Below are 19,420 nucleotides of genomic sequence, written 5' to 3' on the forward strand. Positions count from 1 at the left end.
TGGCGGGAACCCATCTTTATTTTGGTTTGAAAGTTAGTCGCGTTAGTTGCGGAATATAACATGAGAGCACAGGTCTAAAAATTCCGCTCACAGTCAGATCCAAGTTGCAACATCACAAGAGTGTTTTGCTATTTTGGGGCTTGTCCAGTCGCGCCTGTGGAGAGCGGACGTCTCCTCGCTTCGCAGGAACCTTCAGCACTCTTTACACTGGAGACTCGGACAAGCAACTTTTGTACTTTTGCCTCAGAGAATCCCCAAAGCCGTCATATCCCATGTCATTCTGCGATGCAAAGCAGAGTTTATTTTTGTTCATCTTTATTTTGCCCCGTCCAACCCGTCGCGTCCACCGATGCTGTCAGACCTCACAAAAAAAAAAAAGGTATTTCCGGTCTTTACCTCCTGTTTTATTCATGCAAACAGAAATTTTAAATCACAGAGAATCAAGCGGTCACGTAAACAACTTCAATTGGATTAGACCAAAGCAGGGGTTCGGCCAACGGCCCACGGACGTCTGCCCGCAGGCTCTGACGGCACGGCGGGTTGCCCGCCACCTGCGAAGGCGAATAAAAGACGGAGAGATGTCGGTCCCGCTTGGAGAGGGACCGGCCTCCCGTCGTTGCCGCTAACGGCTAATGCTCGGCTGCACGCCGAGCGCCCTTTGATGCAAAACAACAAACAGCCGACGAGCAGGGCGGGTCAGAACATGTCAGTGAGCGGGAGAGAAGCACTCAATGAGGTAAATATTGGAGCCATTTGAAAGCCCCCACCGGGGTGCTGGGTGGTCCCTGCTGTTGCGTCAGTTGGGGTTTTGGGAAGTGTATTCAAACGACGCAGCGGAAGGTTCGGCTCGGAAATGGGAACCGGCAGATGTCAAACTCTTTTACGGAGACGACAGCAAAATCCACAGCAGGTGTTTGATCTCTGAATCGAAGAATACATTTCCAAGGATGCCCATTCTCTGCCTTTCTGTGACTCTTCCAATCTCTCTGCACCTCTTTTGCAACCTGCTGATGACACTGTGTGGGTCTCCTCATGATAGACATGCCTCTCGAATTTCATATTGCTAAATGAATTGAAAACGTTTTGCGGTGAGCCACCAAATTTGACTGCCAGGCTGCGCGCACACACGATGACAAATGTTTTGGCATTTTGGTTCGTGTTTTGACGGACCCAAAATGAGCCTTAAATGGCCGCTACGATCCAAAATGGCAGACTTCCTGATTCCTTTCAGGCATGGCTTCCTGAGACTTTTTTTGTGTGTCTAATCAAGAAAGACACGTCTACCACATTTCATGTTACTGAACTTAACCGTCTCCAGGGGCTGAATTTTTCAAAAGTCCATGGGCACTACTAACACACTTTTGCCCCCCGCTGCTGGAAGGAGCCTTCATTTTCTCTTCCAGCTACTAGTCATTTTGCATAAATTTATTAAGTAAATTGGGAGCAACAAGTGCGAAGTGTGCACAGTAATCCCGCAGTGCCGCGGTAGCGGCAAGCACACGGCTGAGTAAAGTGAGCCCCTCTTATCGGCCTCTCTTTTTCCATTCGTGTCCAGCCGTTTGCCACGCACTCGCTAACGCCGCTGTTCCACTCTTGCGTGCTTCAGCCGAGTAGTGTGATGAAAGTCACACACAGTCGGGTGGTGGATTAAAAGTGCTTGTTTTAAGAGGGAAAAACTACAACCTAGCTTTCAAACAGCCTGGGCCTCCTTGTTACATTGATTTGCTCGTGTAGAGGTGCTACTTTAATTGACAACTATTTTGATAATCGATGAACTGTCCAAATCCTCAGAATTTCAGCCTCTCAACAGTAAATACTCTCCAATTTCTGTCGTTCGTAGTCTCCTTTGCCGAATATGGTAATAGGTTGCGCATATACCGGATTTAATGATACAACCAGGGTTTCTTTCATCCTGGACATTCCATCCATCCATCCATCCATTTTCTGAGCCGCTTCTCCTCACTAGGATCGCGGGCGCGCTGGAGCCTATCCCAGCTATCATCGGGCAGGAGGCGGGGTACACCCTGAACTGGTTGCCAGCCAATCGCAGGGCACATAGAAACAAACAACCATTGGCACTCACACCTACGGGTAATTTAGAGTCTCCAATTAATGCATGTTTTTGGGATGTGGGAGGAAACCGGAGTGCCCGGAGAAAACCCACGCAGGCACGGGGAGAACATGCAAACTCCACACAGGCGGGGCCGGGGATTGAACCCGGGTCCTCAGAACTGTGAGGCTCTAACCAGTCGGCCACCGTGCCGCCCGTCCTGGACATTCCTCGATAAAATGGAAAAATCCTGGATTTGCATTAAGGATGTGTTCAAGTCTCCACTCTGACAGCTAATCGCAAGCGAGTCGCAGCAGGTTTTTAAACACAGATTAGCACGACTCCCGCGGAATGAGGAGGTTCAGAGCGTCAGTCGCCCCCGCCGCCACCAAAGCCGACGCTCCGAAATGCCATCGCCGCCAGTGAGCTGTTGAAGCCCTGATTTGCTAACCTAACCGTGGCTGAATAGCTGATTTTGAAACACAATGCTTGAATCACTAACTTTCCCCTGACTTAAAACCCTACTTTGGAACTTTCAACCTGGCTGGAAACCTTGGCTTTGTAACCTAATTTGAAATCCTAAAATGTTCTTTGTACGATACATTGAAACCCTAACCCTCACACATAACGTTCATTTGAACTTCATTTTGAGCTCTTAACCCTAACCCCTAACCGTTTGAATCCCTAACCACGAACGTGAAATCCTAACCCTGGTTTGAAACCCAAATTTAAAACCCTAACCCAGCCTGGGTAAACCCAAAATTTTAAGCCCCTTACGTTATCCCTAACCCTAACATAAAGTCCTTACCTTGGCTTCAAACCCAAAATTGAATCCCTAAATCTGAGTTGAAATCCTATTCCTCTCATAAAAACATAATTGTTATTGGCTTCATCCCCTAATTTGAAAGCCCTTGCCCTAAACTTGGAACCCTATCCTTGACTTTGAAACCTTAAAACTAACTTTTAGCCCTAACCCAGACTTTAAACCCTAACCTTGGCTAAAACTACAGAAAAGAAACTAATTATGGCATTTGATAACTTCACTGGTCCGTGTTTACGTATAAAACAATCATTCATTGGTAAGACCGCACCATATCATTGTCGCAGCTGTTTTTAGCCTGATAAGAACCTTTAGCTATGATGTAAAGTCATCCATCCATTTTCTGAGCCGCTTCTCCTCACTAGGGTCGTGGGGGTGCTGGAGCCTATCCCAGCTGTCATCGGGCAGGAGGCGGGGTACACCCTGAACTGGTTGCCAGCCAATCGCAGGGCACATAGGAACAAACAACCATTCGCACTCCCAGTCATGCCCACGGGCAATTTAGAGTCTCCAATTCATGCATGTTTTTGGGATGTGGGAGGAAACCGGAGTGCCCGGAGAAAACCCACGCAGGCACGGGGAGAACAAGCAAACTCCACACAGGCGGGGCCGGGGATTGAACCCGGGTCCTCAGAACTGGGAAGCAGACGCTCTAACCAGTCGTCCACCGTGCCGCCAGATGTAATGTCATGTATTACCTAAATATGTAACTATATGCAAGTGAGAATAAATAATAAATAAATACTAAACTTGGAGGAAGGGTGCTGCAGCTTGTTCCGGTGTCAAATAACTTTTGAATGGAATGTCACACCTGCCTCAATTGTCACTTTTTGCCACCCTTTAATTGCTGCATTTTCCTCCGATGATGCTGGGAATTAAAAGTGCCTGAGACTTTTCGCTAAATATAAAATGAAACGTTAGCGAGCAAGAAGCGTCTTCGCTGGATAAACTTTGTAGAAGTTGCCAACGTGTCTCATTTGCAAATAAATCAAAATATACTGTACCTGCGCTCGATGACGAGTATTTATTTCTTTTTTTTCTTTTGGAAAGTTGTGCACACAAGTTGTCATTGCAGTGTGTGACCCAGTTGCAAAGTTGGAAAATGCGCATCACCACTCGGGTGGTTTGCGGCACAAAAAAACTTTGAGAGCCAAATGTCGCGTCTGCCGCCGATGTCACTTTGCATGTGTCATTAAATACAAAATAGCGCTTCTCTCTATTCTATCAAATGGTAAAAATCATGAATAATGAATTTCATAAAGCCGCATCAGTGTGTGCCGAAAAGCAGTCATTTGAAAACCTCCGCCAAGGCACTGTAACCCTGGCTTCAAACCCAAACCTTGGCTTGCCGCCCAAATTTGAGACCCTAACCATGGCCTGAAACCCTAATTTGAAACCCTAACCCCGCGTGAAAACTCTTATACTAAAACGTTAACTCAGTCTTAAAACTCACATTTTGAAACCCTGGCTTCAAAACCGAATTTGAAAGTCTAACCCTTGGTTGAAACCATAACTTGAAACCCTAACCCCGGTTTGAAACTCTTTTCTTAAAACTTGAATTTAGAAACCCTCATTTGAAAACCTTACCCTGGATTGAGACCCTAACTTCAAACGTTGCCCCTGACTGAAAAACTTAACTTCATAACCTCAGACTCAGTCTTAAAACTCAACCCAACCTTGAAGCCAGTATTTAACATGAAAATGTCTAACGTTTTCTTCAAACCTTAATGTAACACCTTACTGTCATACTGTTGCCACTAAGTCCTTGGTCATACAATATCTGAAGTTGTTTCCATACGGGAGATAATAACCACGGTATATGCAATATACAGTCCAGCCAAATCAACATATTTCAATCTCGGGATATTGTTTTCCTCCGGTGCTTGTCGTTGCTGTGCGAGTCGTCCAATGATCGCGTGCCGGTCGGGCGAGCTCGTTTCGTCTTAAAACGTGCGGGGTTTGAGTGACGCTGCGCCAAGTCGAACGAGGAGGAGCGGGGAAGCGACGGGAACGATCCCGAACGGAAATGTATTCGTTCTGCCCGCGGCGTCGTCGTGAGGCCTCGATGCGCGCATCGCGAGCACGGTCTGGAGTCTCTGGACCACTTCGGCAGGCGGCGACGAGCAGGTGGGCTTCGCAAACCGGGAGGCGGGACCGACCGAGAGAAGCCGCCACCACGTAGATTCCCTCTTGAGAAGTTGAGGGGCGAAAGTGTGGAAGTGTGAGAGGGCGTGTCGTGTTGATCGTTTACATTCTTCAGCCACTTCATTAGGTACACCTCCGCAATCGAATGCCATCCAATGCAAATTTGATTTCATTCAGTGGTTATGGTTTGAAGGCAAGGTTCAGGTATTCAAATTATGGTTTCAAGCCTAGCTAGAGATTCAATTTTGGATTGGAGTTTTCAAATTATGATTATATTAGTATTGGGTTTCAAATTCAAATGTCAAGTTTGGCTTTCAAACACTACGAATTTCAAATTTGGGTGTGAAGTCTGGTTTATGTTTCAAATTAGCTTTTTATATTAGGTTTACAATCCAATAGTTGGGTGTTGAATTGTTTCAAGCCAGAGTTAGGGTTTCAAATGTAAATTTGTACTTTCGTTTCAGTTCGGGGTCTCAAATGAAGGTTTGAAGCAAAGGCTCAGCGCACGTGACCACCATGTGCTGTATATCGTGCGGATGTAGTTACCATTTAAAAACACAGCAAATCATATTTGCATATTAAATGAGCTGAGGTTGACTTTTCCTCAGGAAACAAAAACTTCCCTGGCCACCTGGGAGAATTGTTTTTCTTATTCCGGAATGTTTTGCTCAGCCTGGCTCAGCAGCGGCGGTGGCGTCTCTTTGATTCCGTCTCGTTATTTCTCAATTTGTGCTGCTCCAGCGAGGCTTTCTCTCTCTCTCCTCTCTAAACCACGCCGACACGTCTACAAAACCTCGCCAAATACGTTGATTCCTCTGTAGTCCATTTGTTTTTTTTTTTGTTTTTTTTTTGTTTCCCTGTTGGGAGGTTAGTGCAGGGGTTCTCAACCAATGAGAGATAATCACGTGTGCCACGGGAATTGATCCAATTTCACTTAATTGGCTCGAAACTATAAATAATGTATGTTTGTGCATCTGTCCATGCCTGCGACATATAAAATAAAAATAAAATTGCACTCAATGTTATTATACAGTACTTCCACATAACCTGCAAACATGGAAACATTTCTAATTTAAAATATATGCCTCAGGTTAATAAAGGTTGGGCAACACTGGGTTTGTGTGTGCACTAGCAGTAAATAATGGACGAATACACCATCTTATTTCCACCCTTCAGGGTCACCTGAACTGGAGTTAAGTCGAAATGAGAGAGGAGTGGCCGACCCTCACTCGCTCTCATCATCCTCGTCCTCATCCTCGCCCTCCTCCATCCTTGAATTAGCGGAGGCGCTCCGTCCTTCTCCCACGCAACATCACGGAGCGCTGGCCTCGCTCCAATTATGGCACCTCCGCTCGCTGTTGCGTGTCAAGTGCGAGTCGGTCGGTCGGGGACTGGTTTTAGCGGCGCGGCGCATTGCGTTGCTCGCTCGCAGAGGGGCACGCTCACATCCGCAGTTTGTACGTTTCCTCTCAAGAGGATTACAGAAGAATGGTCTGAACAAATATAAAATACGATCACCCAATTCGACTGACGTCGTCGGGGTTAGGGTTCCAAATTAGGGTTTTATGACTCAGGTCAGGGTTTCGAGTTAGAGTTATGGATTCAAATTAAGATTTCAAACAGGGGCTAGGGTGTGAGAGTAGGGTTTCAAGCCATGGTTTGGGGGTTTCCAATCAGGGTTAGGTGTGTTTGGGATTCTAGTTACCATTTCAAGACAAAGTTCAGGGTTTTTAATGATGGTTTCAAGCCAAAGTATAGCGGTTTCCAAACAGGGATAAGGGTTTTAGGGCATCAAACGAAGGTTTGGAACCAATGAGAGGTTTTGTCTCAAGCCAAGGTTTAGGGGTGTTAGGAGTTCAATTTAAAGTCAAAGTTTAGGGTTTTCATTTCCAGTTTCAAGACAGTGGGGCTAAGGGGTTACAACCAGCGAGACAGCTTTTATGGGTTCAAATTAGGGTCTTGAAATCAATGTTTAGGGTTTCAAACCAGGGTTAGGGGTGTAACATTTGGATTTCAAGACAAAATTTAGGGTTTCAAGTAGGCTTTACACGATCAGGATTTTGGGGCCGATCACCACTCAGCGAGTTTAAAAAAAAACGATAACAGATCACAAGATGGAGGAATGTGTCTATTTAAATGACCTTCATTTCATTCATTGACTGTATATACTTGTGTACTTAATTGCTCCAAAAATTATATTTACAGTCGCTGATGGTGTAGTGGTCCAGTCGCCTGACTTTGATGCAGGCAGCGTGGGTTCAGTTCCCACTCAGTGACGGTGTGAATGTGAAAGCGAATGGTTGTCCGTGTCTATATGTGCCCTGTGACTGACTGGCGACCAGTTCAGGGTCTAGTCCGCCTTTCGCCCGAAGTCAGCTGGGATAGGCTCCAGCCTCCCGCGACCCTAACCAGGATAAGCGGTGTTGAAAATGGATGGATGGATGGATTATATTTACAATAAATAATGTATCTTTGTTCCTCTATTTATGCCAGTGAGGCATAGTGACAGACAGAACAAATGAATAGTCTGCTATTAGATGGCAGGAAGTAAATACAGTTATTAATGTATCCACTTTTTGTGACATTTTTGTTTTGTGAGATTTTTCAATTGTAAAATATGTTCCCTGGCTCCATAAAGGTTGGAAATCGTGGATCCTAATCACTCAGGTCAAACCAACATTACATGACAGAAATAATGGGTGCTAACTTACTGTAATTAAAGCACTTTATTTTTAATTAAATTAATTCACCCACATCAAAACTTTAGAGCATGATTCGACAGAACGGCGGCATGTTTACGTCCAACCGTTCGTGGTACCGCTAGCTTGCTAGGCTACATAACATTTTATTGCCTGCTTGTGAGCCGTATTGTATTAGTGAACATACCTCAAGCAAGCCTGAAACGAACGTCCTCTCCTGTCCTGATCACCGGTGACCACCAACACACGTTTTTCCCCATTTTGTCCTTATAATACCGTCGACTCGTGCCACTCGTGTTGTCATCGCCACGGTAACGAGTGCATTTGAGTTGACAAGATAAAGCCCAATGATCGTAAAAAATGGGATGTGGAACACAAATTGTATTGCAGTAGTCTGACAGTGGCGGCACGGTGGACGACTGGTTAGAGCGTGAGCCTCACAGTTCTGAGGACCCGGGTTCAATCCCCGGCCGATGGTTGTTTGTTTGGATGTGCCCTGCGACTGGCTGGCAACCAGTTCAGGGTGTACCCCACCTCCTGCCCATTGACAGCTGGGATAGGCTCCAACACGCCCGCGACCCTAGTGAGGAGAAGCGGCTCAGAAAATGGATGGATGGATGGATGGATGGATGGATGGATAGTCTGACAGTGCAATCGTGAAAGAGCAAATTAGTCCCGTAGTGTGATCTGGGCATTACGTGTTGTCTGTTCCACACCGCTGAGTTTTTTTTTTTTTTTTTTTTTTTTTTTAAATAACTTCTTTCGCCGTCACATATTTACAGTACGTCAAGAGACACACGACAAGGCTAAAAATAAACTAGCTTTTGAATTGAAATATAATGTGCACACGGCGACGCGGAGTAAATGTCTTTTGCGGAGCCGATCAATGACTTCATTGATCGGATCGGCGAATTATGACATTAAAGCCAATCAGCATAAAATGCTAACTAGCGGCCCATACCGATCAGCCCGATCAAATCGGTGTAAAGTCTGGTTTCAAGTTAAGGTTCCAAGGTTTAATGTTTCCAAATAGTGTTAAGGCTTTAAATTAGGATGGAAATGTAATAGGTAGCCAGTTTTAAGAGTTTTAAATTAGTGTTTCACAACTGGGTTAGGGTTTCAAATTCAGGTTTGAAGTCATTGTTAAGGTTTTAAATTGGTGTTTCAAGTCAGGGTTAGTGTTTTGAATCAGGGTTTCAACATTGGGGTTTGAAGCCTGTGTTAGCTAAAACTGTGAGGGGTTCAAATTAGGTTTTCAAGTCTGGGACAAGGTTTCAAATAATGGTTTTGATCTTGAGAAAATATAGAATGGGCGTAGACGCAAATTTGCATTTCATTTTCTTCTCAAAAGACAGACTCCACTGCCTCTCCTTGAGCAGATTTATAGAATCGGCACTATAGAGACTGGATGAGTGTAGTAGTAGTGGAGTATTTCTGAAATGATGATTTCCTTCCTCGAGTGATTTGTTGATAATTGCAATTTTCCGCTTCTGCTGCATTGGGACGCCACCACCAAATAATCCCATTTTTTCAAGCTTTTAAAAAGGAAATAAAACATGTTGACTTATCCTGAAAATGAGGAGTTCACCTCCACTGGATGAGTTTGTGAAATCGACAAAACCACACACACACGCGTGCTCGCCATCCCGACACGTTTTCACGTCCCAGAATGGCGAGCAGCAATGTGCTCCTATTACATAATAACGGCGGATTCTTTAAGAGCTATTTAAAAGGCAGCAAACGCAAAGCGTATGAGAGAAGAAAAAACTAGGCCCACCTAATAGGACATTAACTATTCATGCGGCACGCTGGGCCGTAACTCGCTTTGCATGTTTGGAAAAGACACACTTAGATCAAAAAAAAAAAAAAAAAAAGGGCAAATATACAGAGAAAAACAGAGAGAAGCTTCTCATCAGCATTACACTGCAGGCGAGGATCAACCCCAGTGTAGCAAGCCTCTCTCATTACGGCTCGTTTGCAATATCGTAGCACCCTACATGCATTGTTTACATTAGAATAATAGTCCTCTGTTAAAATGGATTTAGTGACGTATTGTTTACATGGGGGGAAGTCACTGATGGTGTAGTGGTACACTCGCCTGACTTTGGTGCAGGCAGCGTGGGTTCAGCTCCCACTCAGTGACGGTGTGAACGTGAGTGCGAATGGTTGTGCGCGTCTTTATGTGCCCTGCGACTGACTGGCGACCAGTTCAGGGTGTAGTCCGCCTTTCGCCCGAAGTCACCTGGGATAGGCTCCAGCGCCCCGCGACCCTAACCAGGATAAGCGGTGTTGAAAATGGATGGATGGATGGATGGATTGTTTACATGGGATTATGCATTCATAATGGCATGGTTTTAAGGTACATTGACCCAATGATGCACTGGTCTTAATACACATTGAACCAAGGATGTATTGACTCATTGTTCCAAAGACACATTGACCCAATGTTTCACTGGGACAATGATGAATTGACCAAAAGACACGTTGACCAAATGATGCATCGGTCCCATAATGCACTAATCCTAAAACAAACTGACCCAATGATGCACCGGTTCCCTGACGCATTGACCCAATGATGCAGTGATCCCATGATGCACTGGTCCGTAGTAAAATGAATCCCATAAATGCACTTGTCCATTATGCCTAGTTCCCATGATGCAATGACCCAATGGTGAATTGCCCAACGATGCACTGGTCCCAGGATACATTGATTCAATGATGCGCTGGTCCAACACTCGATTGGTTTTAAGACACACTGACCCAATGACGCATTGACCCAATAGTGCACTGGTCCCAGGATGTATTTAACCAATGGAGGACTGGTCCCAAAAGACATTGACCCAACCCACTGGTTCCATGATGAATTGACCCAATGACGGACGGTCCGAAGACATATTGACCCAATGATGCATTTCTCGCCTGATACACTTAACACACAATGATCCATTGGTTCAATGATGCCCTGGTCGCATGATTCATCAATCCCAAGACAAATGAGAAATGCTGATGGATCCCATCAGTAGCTTCATTTTGTCAGCCATCTCACTATGATGTGACCGAGATCTCCAAGAGACGATTGTTCACTCTCTTAGATTGAAATTACTCTAGTTTACATGTCAACTAAATGAAACCAACTAACACAAAATCCATCTGACCGGTCGACTTCATGTTAAAAGCTGGGATGGTTCTTCGGTCTTGACCCGTATCCGATGCCAGGATGTTGCTTTCCCCAGAACCACGAAGGGGTAACTCTCCTGGGATTCCGCATCCACTCGGGACCCAAAGAAAGCCTGTCTTCAGTGCATCACATGACAGCCTCACAATGACATGACGGAGACACACTCATGCCTGAAACATTTTACTTCGGTGGAACTCTCTTACTCCCCCCGCTCGTGTTTCTGCTTCCTGCAAGAAATTTAAAACAAACCGTCCTACCTCCCCGACACCCTCCACGTGTTCGCCGGTTCGTCATGTCTTTGCGTGCCCGTTTCCATCACGACTGATAAGAAGCGTAATGACAAAAATTCCACGCATCGTTCCTCTCCGACAAGCGCTCGGCATTAGAAGGCGTGGATTATTTAACTCGTCGCACTCAGGATTTACAAGATTGCACCGGTGACACCACTGATCAACACCCTTCTCACTTTGCAGAAGCTCCCACCCCCAGCCCTCCACCACACATACACACGAACACACACATCCCAAATCCCCCCTAAATGAATAAACAGATAAACAGCACGGAAATAAGATTGCCACTGAATGCATGAAAGCACTATCCATCTTTTCGATGAGCCGTTCCAAGTGTAGGTGGAGAAACACTCTCCTTCTTTTTGAGACTTTATGGTAGCCTTTTTTACATTAAGGCCACAGTAACTAATCGAATTGATTTTGTATTCTATCGGATTATTAGTCAAGCACACAATTACAATATTTTCTTTCCTCTCGGGTGTCACAATTCATGGCTGTGTGAAGACAAAACAAACTCAGAATGGGACATCTACAGATCAGAATCAAGCCTCTTTCAAATGTGGATAAAAATCTGATGCGTAAACGGATACCTGCCCATGTGAACGCAGCGTAAGTGCACAGATCAGAAATACTTTGTGATGCTAGCTTGACCTCATCCAAATATGCCAATCGGTGACGGATACAAAACCACGTGCTCAAACAACACCATTTTCTGGGGACACTTTGACACTGACGGCGTGATTTCTCTGCAGTTTGGACGTCAGCATAGATATGTATGTCCATAACAATAGACAAAAGAAATGCACGTGCAGTGTATATCCAGCCTGATCATTAATAAGCAGCAATTCCAAGAACCCTAAAATAAAATTCCAAAGAGAAGGGGGAAAAAAATGAACCCTGAGACATCACAGCATAGCCCGGCAATCCCCAGGCACTGTGCTAACGTGTGCCCGCTCGTGAGTGAAGGCATGAAAGCCATCTATTTGGACAAGTGCTATGTTCTTTCCACTGATGCCATCAGAGATTTTCCATCATGATTACATCTTTGATCTTGCAGTGGAAAATGGGACCTGATAACAGCTGCGTGCTTTGATCTCTTATTTGAGTTGATGTGTACCGGCCTTATTTCAAGGTATCGGGTACTTGTGAATGCTCCCGTTACCAACCACTGGCACTTAAGGCAAAACAAGTCCTCGCCAGTAGTTGGTGCTACACTGCGGCCATTTTTGACACGTTGGCGAATCGTCGCGTGTGTCAGAAAGAAAGAAATGTGCTCGGTATCGGAGAGTACTCAAGATTGAATATTCATACTGCTATTTGTCTGACAAAAAGTGGTATCTAACATCTCGAGTACTACCCCCACTAGTTGTGGGGGTAGGGAGCCAGCCCTGCTCCAACTGGCGAAAATCTGTGCATAATCGACGACCACCCAAAAAGGTTGGCAACTGTCTAGAAATGCCAAAAGATGGCAGCGAAGCACTTTCTTTTTTTCCTATTAGACAAGGCTACGGCCTGACTAAATGAAGCCCCTCCCCTCACTACAACATAGCACCTTGGCACCAAGATGACACATTTGTCGCATTTGTCTATATTAGACATGGCTTGGGCCTAAGCATAAAAGCAGTGACTAGGCGAGTGTTTCAGCAAATAACAAAAGCATAGGTTCACCCAAATATCTGCAAATAGGCAAATTTGAAAATGATGACGCGTGAATATGCAGATGTTCACTGTATACTGAAACAATGACGTTCTCATCTGGATTTACTTTGTGTGAAATCTGAGCCTTGTGAGTTGAACACAAAGCTATTACTGATCTGTCGTCTCACTGACAGCAGGTGGTGACACAGGTTAATTGTACATACTGCCATCGAGTGGAAGAGCATTTAATTGTTCTGCCTGTCCACGATATGTCGCTGGTATCGATAGATGAACAAAGATTCATCATTTGTAGCAGGTGAATAATCATTTGTCAGACCAATTAAGGGAACTGAAACAATTTGTCACGGCACACCAATGTGGTTGGGAATCACTGCGTTAGCGTACAGTCGCGGCACGGGAGCACAACTGACGGGATGAACAAGCCGCGCCACCAGCGTAGCATTTCACCTCCCACACGTCGCCGTGCGCAGTCTGCTGATGTCGGCGGCGGTCGGCGTGAAGGCGCCTGGACTCGCAAAAGTCCTTCCACCGCCCGGCTCGCTGTCTTGGTTAAGGCTAATGGGGTTCTAATGAGCTCTGTGGCCTTTACAGACAAGGGAACGTTCACAGCTGATTATATCAGCACACTGTCTCACAAAAGATCCCTTTTCACCCAAATCCCCCCCCGCCCCCTCCCCAACAAGCACGCACGCTATCAGAGCAGCGAACCCGAGTCAAAAGGCGGCGCAGCTGACAATGCGCACCTCAAAATGGCCTCGTGAGATGTGGTTGTGTCTCATTGCAAAGAGTTCTTTGGATTTCAGTTTTTTTTTCTTTTCATTTTTATGTGGATGGAAGGCAGAAAAGGATGAAAATTAATTTGCTCACCGTCATGCTGATCAATATACTATATCACTGCAAATCTTAGCAATTTACAGATACAGTGCAAGTATGCCCCCTCTTGGTTGTGAGCGGGATAGTTACCAAAGACTCCAGTGCACCCCGCATATTCGCGATTTGCGGCTTCATTATTAGTACCTTGCCACCATCTTGTGGTATCTATATATAATATATATCTATATTTTTGGGGGGGGGGGGGGGTGGGTGGGGGGATGTTAATTATTATTTACAAATAGTGGGGGAACAATGTATTATTTTCTGGTGAAGAAATTGTTGCTTTTCTGTACTCGCAGATTAGAGCAGATTGTCAGAAAATTCTAACATTTCAAAGCAGTTTCAATCTGAAAAATACAAAAAATAGATGTAAAATTCTGAATAAAAATATATAGAAATCAAACATGTAATGCAAAATACGCAATCCCAATATATGTCTGCAAGCCACCATGACACTCACATATTATTTAGATTTTGATTGTCAAATTGACTCATCAATATTTCAAACAGCCGCGAGTTAATCAGCAAGCAATTATTTCAGCAACCAATAAAACAGAGCCTGCAAACCAACATGGCGGCAATAAAATGGGACTTCTGTATCGTTCGCAAAATTTGCCAAAATTGCTAAATCCAATCCCAACACATCCATTTGATTATGACTGATTATTATGATTAAGTTGTACGTCTTAGCGGAAATAAAAGGCATATTATGGGAAGGAAGCCACTTCAATATCAAAGACAGTGAGTGGGAAAAACAAGGCAAAATTTACTGCCGATGCTAATGCTCGTTAGCATGCATAACAAAAATGTTGATTATTAGGATTCCAAAGTGGCAGGAAAAAAAATCGACAGCACTTAATTTGGGGAAAATTTGGAAATTGGAGCACTTGTAACACTCTATTGTACTTCAAATCTGGATGTTTTATTAAATTATATTTTCCTCAACTATATTTAAATTCCCTGTTAAGTGCCAACCTTCAATTTGGTAAATTTCTGGTTTATTCCCATTTAACTCCTGTTAATTCATATCAAGTTTCCAATGTTGAAAAGTTCTGAAATTTTGCAACGTTATTGATTGTAGACTTCATCAACTCCAGTTACAAGCTCAGGCCTTGCACGGTGCAGCTTCCGAACCGGCGTTTTCACGGAAAACTGGTACGGATCGGCAAATTGACCAAAATCGTTACATTCCAAATCCAACCAGTATGAGATTATGCCAAAGAAGTGTAAAAAATGAAATGCGGCCAAATTGGCAAAACTACTCAGATTAATAAATGCAATGACCGGTGTTGCTAATGCTAGCAGGGACCCCAATTTGTATGCAAACATCGTGTTGCAATCGTTGATTTTGTTTTAATCCAAATCATTTTAGACTTGTTTCATTTGAGCTAAATCAGGTTATTTCCCGACCTATATTTTGACTCAAAACTGTGATGATTTACCAAATTTGGCAAAATGTACGTGAATTGCTAACATAACACGGCAAACACTTTCATTATTTGACGATTACTCTTGATAATGCCTTTGTTGTTGACAAAACTGTGTTTATTCACAGGAATGGTATGTTTATTATATCTAAAATGGCAAAATGGGACTGTTCCTAACATTTGGGCGGGGTATACAGTCACGTGTACAGAATATTTTGAAAGGACAAAACTCGTGCATATGAGCTGGCGCAGGTGTACCTAATCAGGTGTCTAGTGCGCGCGCGCGTGTTGAACACTGAGGCGTTCTCTCCTTTGCAGGGGAGGCTGCAGCACTCACTCACTCACTCACTCACTCACTCACTCCTTCTTTGGTTTCGTGCAACAAACATCAATTGACGGCTGGGCGGACGCGGGACATCCTCCAACTCCCCACGTGCACGCGCACAACCAAGCGTCGTTCACTGCGGTTTTACGCACACACGCACACGCACGGAGGATGAAGACGAGCGTCTGCCTTCATCATCACCGTCGTGATAATGAGGTGTGAAAAGTGAGCGTCACATTCCTCCTCATCTTCATCGTCAAGTTCTCCCTCGCAACATCCCCGTTTTTTATACCCCCCCCCCCCCCCCCCCCCCTCCACACACACACACACGCGCGCAACTGAAAACTTGCGGCTTTGAAATATTTAAGAGCCAGGGGAGAAAAAGAAGAGAGAGAGAGTTTAAATAACAAAAAAAAAAAAAAATCTTACCTGGCTGAGCTTCCTCCTAAAAAGTCAAAAGATATCGTCCGGTATTGTCCATCATGTTGCCGTTTGTGGCGTCCTGGCCGCTGCCTGCCCGCCTGCTCGCTTCCCCCGCGTGTGTGCGCGCGGATGGCGGCAGCGGGACGAGCGAGTCCAGCCTGAAGCTCCTCCGGCTCCTCATTGGCCGCCTCGCGCGTCAATCGGCGTCCGAGTCCCGCCCCCTCTCCTCTCTTCTGTCTCCTCTCTCTCTCCCTTACCTCTCTCCGTTATCTCCTCCCTCATCTGCTCCTCGTTTTCTCTGTTAACACGTGATTATATGCGATAGTGATCAGGAAGCGGTATGTTATCCCTTTCTCATCTTCTGAACACACACGCACACACAATCCAACTTCTCGACTTTTAGGGAATGTGGGGGAACAATGGATTAGTTTGTGTTAAATTCCCAGAAATTAGCCGGGCCAGCAATCGTAAATGCTACATTTTTTTTAAAAAATATTTACGATGTCAAATGTCGATGTGTTCGGCCGAACCACAGACTCCGTGATTGTGATGTGAAACGGAACGATAGCCAATCAGGAATCTTCTTATTTCTTCCAGGACACTTCTTCGTCGTATTTCCCAGCAGTCTGGATGCCCCGTGGCACCGTGCTGCCTCCTACAGGTCTGTTTTGGTACTACACTGGTGGAGATCTGGTTATATGTGGTGTGCTGTTTTAGTAAGTGCCAGTAAACCACACATAAGAGCTGTCAGCACATTTTCTTTTGTGGCGTAATAATTAAGACGTTAAAAACTTGGTATGCGTGTAGCCAGCTTTAGATTTCCGACTACTAATTAGTCCAGTGCGATTTCAGTATTTTGGCCCTCAGTATTTATCAGGAAGCCCAGTCTGAAGATTTATAACATCTAATTTGCTCCGTTAGTCGCAACTGCAAAGAGAAATGTTGGTCTTCTCCTGCAGTAGTTGAACGTTTTGTTTTGGTCATCTTGCTAAATAAGATTCCATCCCACCAAGGTGTCTGTTTACGTATCTGCTGAGGAGAAAAATAACCGGCTGTGACAGAGACGCTGACAATGCAATGCTGAGAAGATTAAAATAATAACGAAACAAAAAACGTGAAAATACATCCCATCTTCACGTGCGTTCAGGCCCAGCCGCGACTGCCTACAGAGCTTCTGTTCACAGGAAGCGTAAACAGCATTTGAACCTCACACTTGGCACTCCGCGCTGATTCTCAACAACGCCTCAGTCGCTGCCGTGTTCCGGCGCTGACAAAAACACTTCCCTCCTCGAGTGTCAACACATTTGATGACAATGACAGGCTGCGGCGACCCGCGGGGCCTCGCAGTGGCGCCTGGTGTACGTGTGGTCATCACCTGAGCTGCCGTCGAATGCATCGTCGCCGTTGTTCCATTTCAGAGTCACATTTGAAAGAAATAACAGTGCAGGAATGTATACATCCAGATACTGGAGCTATATATATTCCAATGCTGCCCCCTCTTGATTCAATATTACTCAACGATCATACAAATTCCAGTTGCGCAGCAGTCCAGCAATGAGCGTATAGTGAGACTCTAAGTCTTTCAATTTTGCTTTGATCCTTCGTTTTATTTATGAAATGGTTTTGATCATTTGATTGGCTGACTCGTGTCGCATGTGAAGACTTGATGCATGCATGTGTTTTGTTTTTCCTGTAGTGTACATTTACAGTACCACCAGAAATGCTACCAAAACGTTGGGCAGGTAGAGAGCAAACTACCTTAAATCAGAGAAAGTTGCATCAGTTGAAATAAGACGACTATAAATCCGCCCAAAAGTTGAACTGGTTAAAATAAGACAAACATAAATCCCCCCCAAATTTATGCAAATTGAAAGAAACTGCAACAAATCCCCCAGAGTTGTACAGATAAAAATAAAACTACTGTCGGGCTTCTTGAAATAAGACGTAAAAGAATTTGTGCAGGTTAAAATGAGACCAAAAAAAAAAAAAGTTGCACATGAAAATGAGACTAACATTTCCCAGTTGACCATAAATCCTGCAAGTTGCACACTACTGAAAATCCAGCAAAAGCTGTTCACGTTAAAGATAAGACTACCCTTTAAAAAAAAAAAAAAAGATACACATTTAAAAATTGTAATGTGAAGCCCCCAAAAGTGTTTCAAATAACATTTCCATAAAATTCTTAGAGGTGTGCTGATGAAAATAAGACTGCCGTAAATCCCCTAAAAATTGTGCAGGTTAAAATAAGACTACCATAAATCCAGCAAACGTTGCACAGGTTAAAATAAGTGGCCAATGTTGCACAAATCTTGTATTGTGTGTATCATATCAAGTATGATGATCACATGAAATATGATTTGAAGAAGAAGGAGGTTATAGAGTGACCTTTGTGCATGAATTCACACCATGAAACAGGAGCTGAACTCTTTCACTTATAGTTGTCATCAGTGGATAATGATAATAATAATAATAACAATAATCACACAGTAAAAAGTTTGGGTCCTTTTAGAAAGAACTGTATTGGGGACCGCTGTCCTATACTCTTACTTCCTGCTCACCTCTTATGCCTCCCCAACCGGTGCTAGATCTTGTCCACCACTATCCGCACTCGCCTTTCTGTAATGATTACCCCGCCCCCATCCTCTTCCGCGTCCATGACGCATCGCTTCTCCATCCTGTTGATTTCTCCTCCATGGTCTAATTGATGAGTGAACACTAACAAGTTGCCCTCCCCTCCCTGCTCTCCATCATGCTGTTGCTCCTCAAGGACCCCCCCCCCTCTCTCTCTCTCTCTCTCTCTCTCTCCCTCCTTCTCTGGCTTTTACGGAGGCGTGGAGTTAGTCTTCAGATCCAGCGAGGGAGAGCATAGGCACGGCTGAATGCCGGCAGACTCAACAGCTGGCCGAAAGCGACGGAGGCGGAGGCGCGTCGGACATGACTGACTAATTGATTGACAGCAACCAGTAGGATGAAGAGCGTGCAGCAGAACACGAGCGGGCGCGCTTCCTACAAGGCCTAATTGGATGTCCAGAGGGCCAAAGAAAAATGGAAATGTAGACCCCCTCTCTGGGTTTTTCTCTGAGAAATTCGTTCCCTGACGTTGGTGACATCTGTTGCGCTGATTGACGTCATTAGCGACGGGCAAGGTTATTTTGGCGGAGCAACACTACCACAAGGGGATCCAGGCTAGTTTCATTCAAAGAAGGCATATTGCACATTTTACATGTTTTAAAACGGTTTCCAGGTGTCTTCATGGCATGTTTGTGACATGCTTTTGTCAAAATAGCCAGAGGATCAAAGGTTACAGTACCCTATTACAGTGAACTCCCCCATAATCACCCCCAAAAAAAGACTCACTTTTTCGTGCTCATGCCAAAGTCATGTCTAATATAAAAATATTGCTTCTGTGGCATCTTGGTCCCAAGGAACTATGCTAAAGTGAGGGGAGGGGCTTTATTTAATCAGGCCATAGCCTTGTCTAATAGGAAAAAAATAAAATAATAAATAAATAGTTTGCTGCCATCTTTTAGC

At 44.6% G+C, this 19,420-nt stretch overlaps 1 protein-coding gene across 1 annotated transcript in view; it reads right to left on the minus strand.

Annotated features, from left to right (window-relative positions):
* Window positions 1-16,072, minus strand: part of LOC133396306 (cadherin-18) — a 74,275-nt gene extending 58,203 nt beyond the window's left edge. Inside the window, exon 1 of the mRNA XM_061666012.1 lies at window positions 15,896-16,072. The gene's annotated coding sequence lies outside the window, so the exon portion shown is untranslated. The remainder of the gene's footprint in view (window positions 1-15,895) is intronic.
* Window positions 16,073-19,420: the final 3,348 nt, after the last annotated feature.

This window comes from Phycodurus eques, chromosome 21, assembly GCF_024500275.1.
Source record: "Phycodurus eques isolate BA_2022a chromosome 21, UOR_Pequ_1.1, whole genome shotgun sequence".
Lineage (NCBI taxonomy): Eukaryota > Metazoa > Chordata > Actinopteri > Syngnathiformes > Syngnathidae > Phycodurus > Phycodurus eques.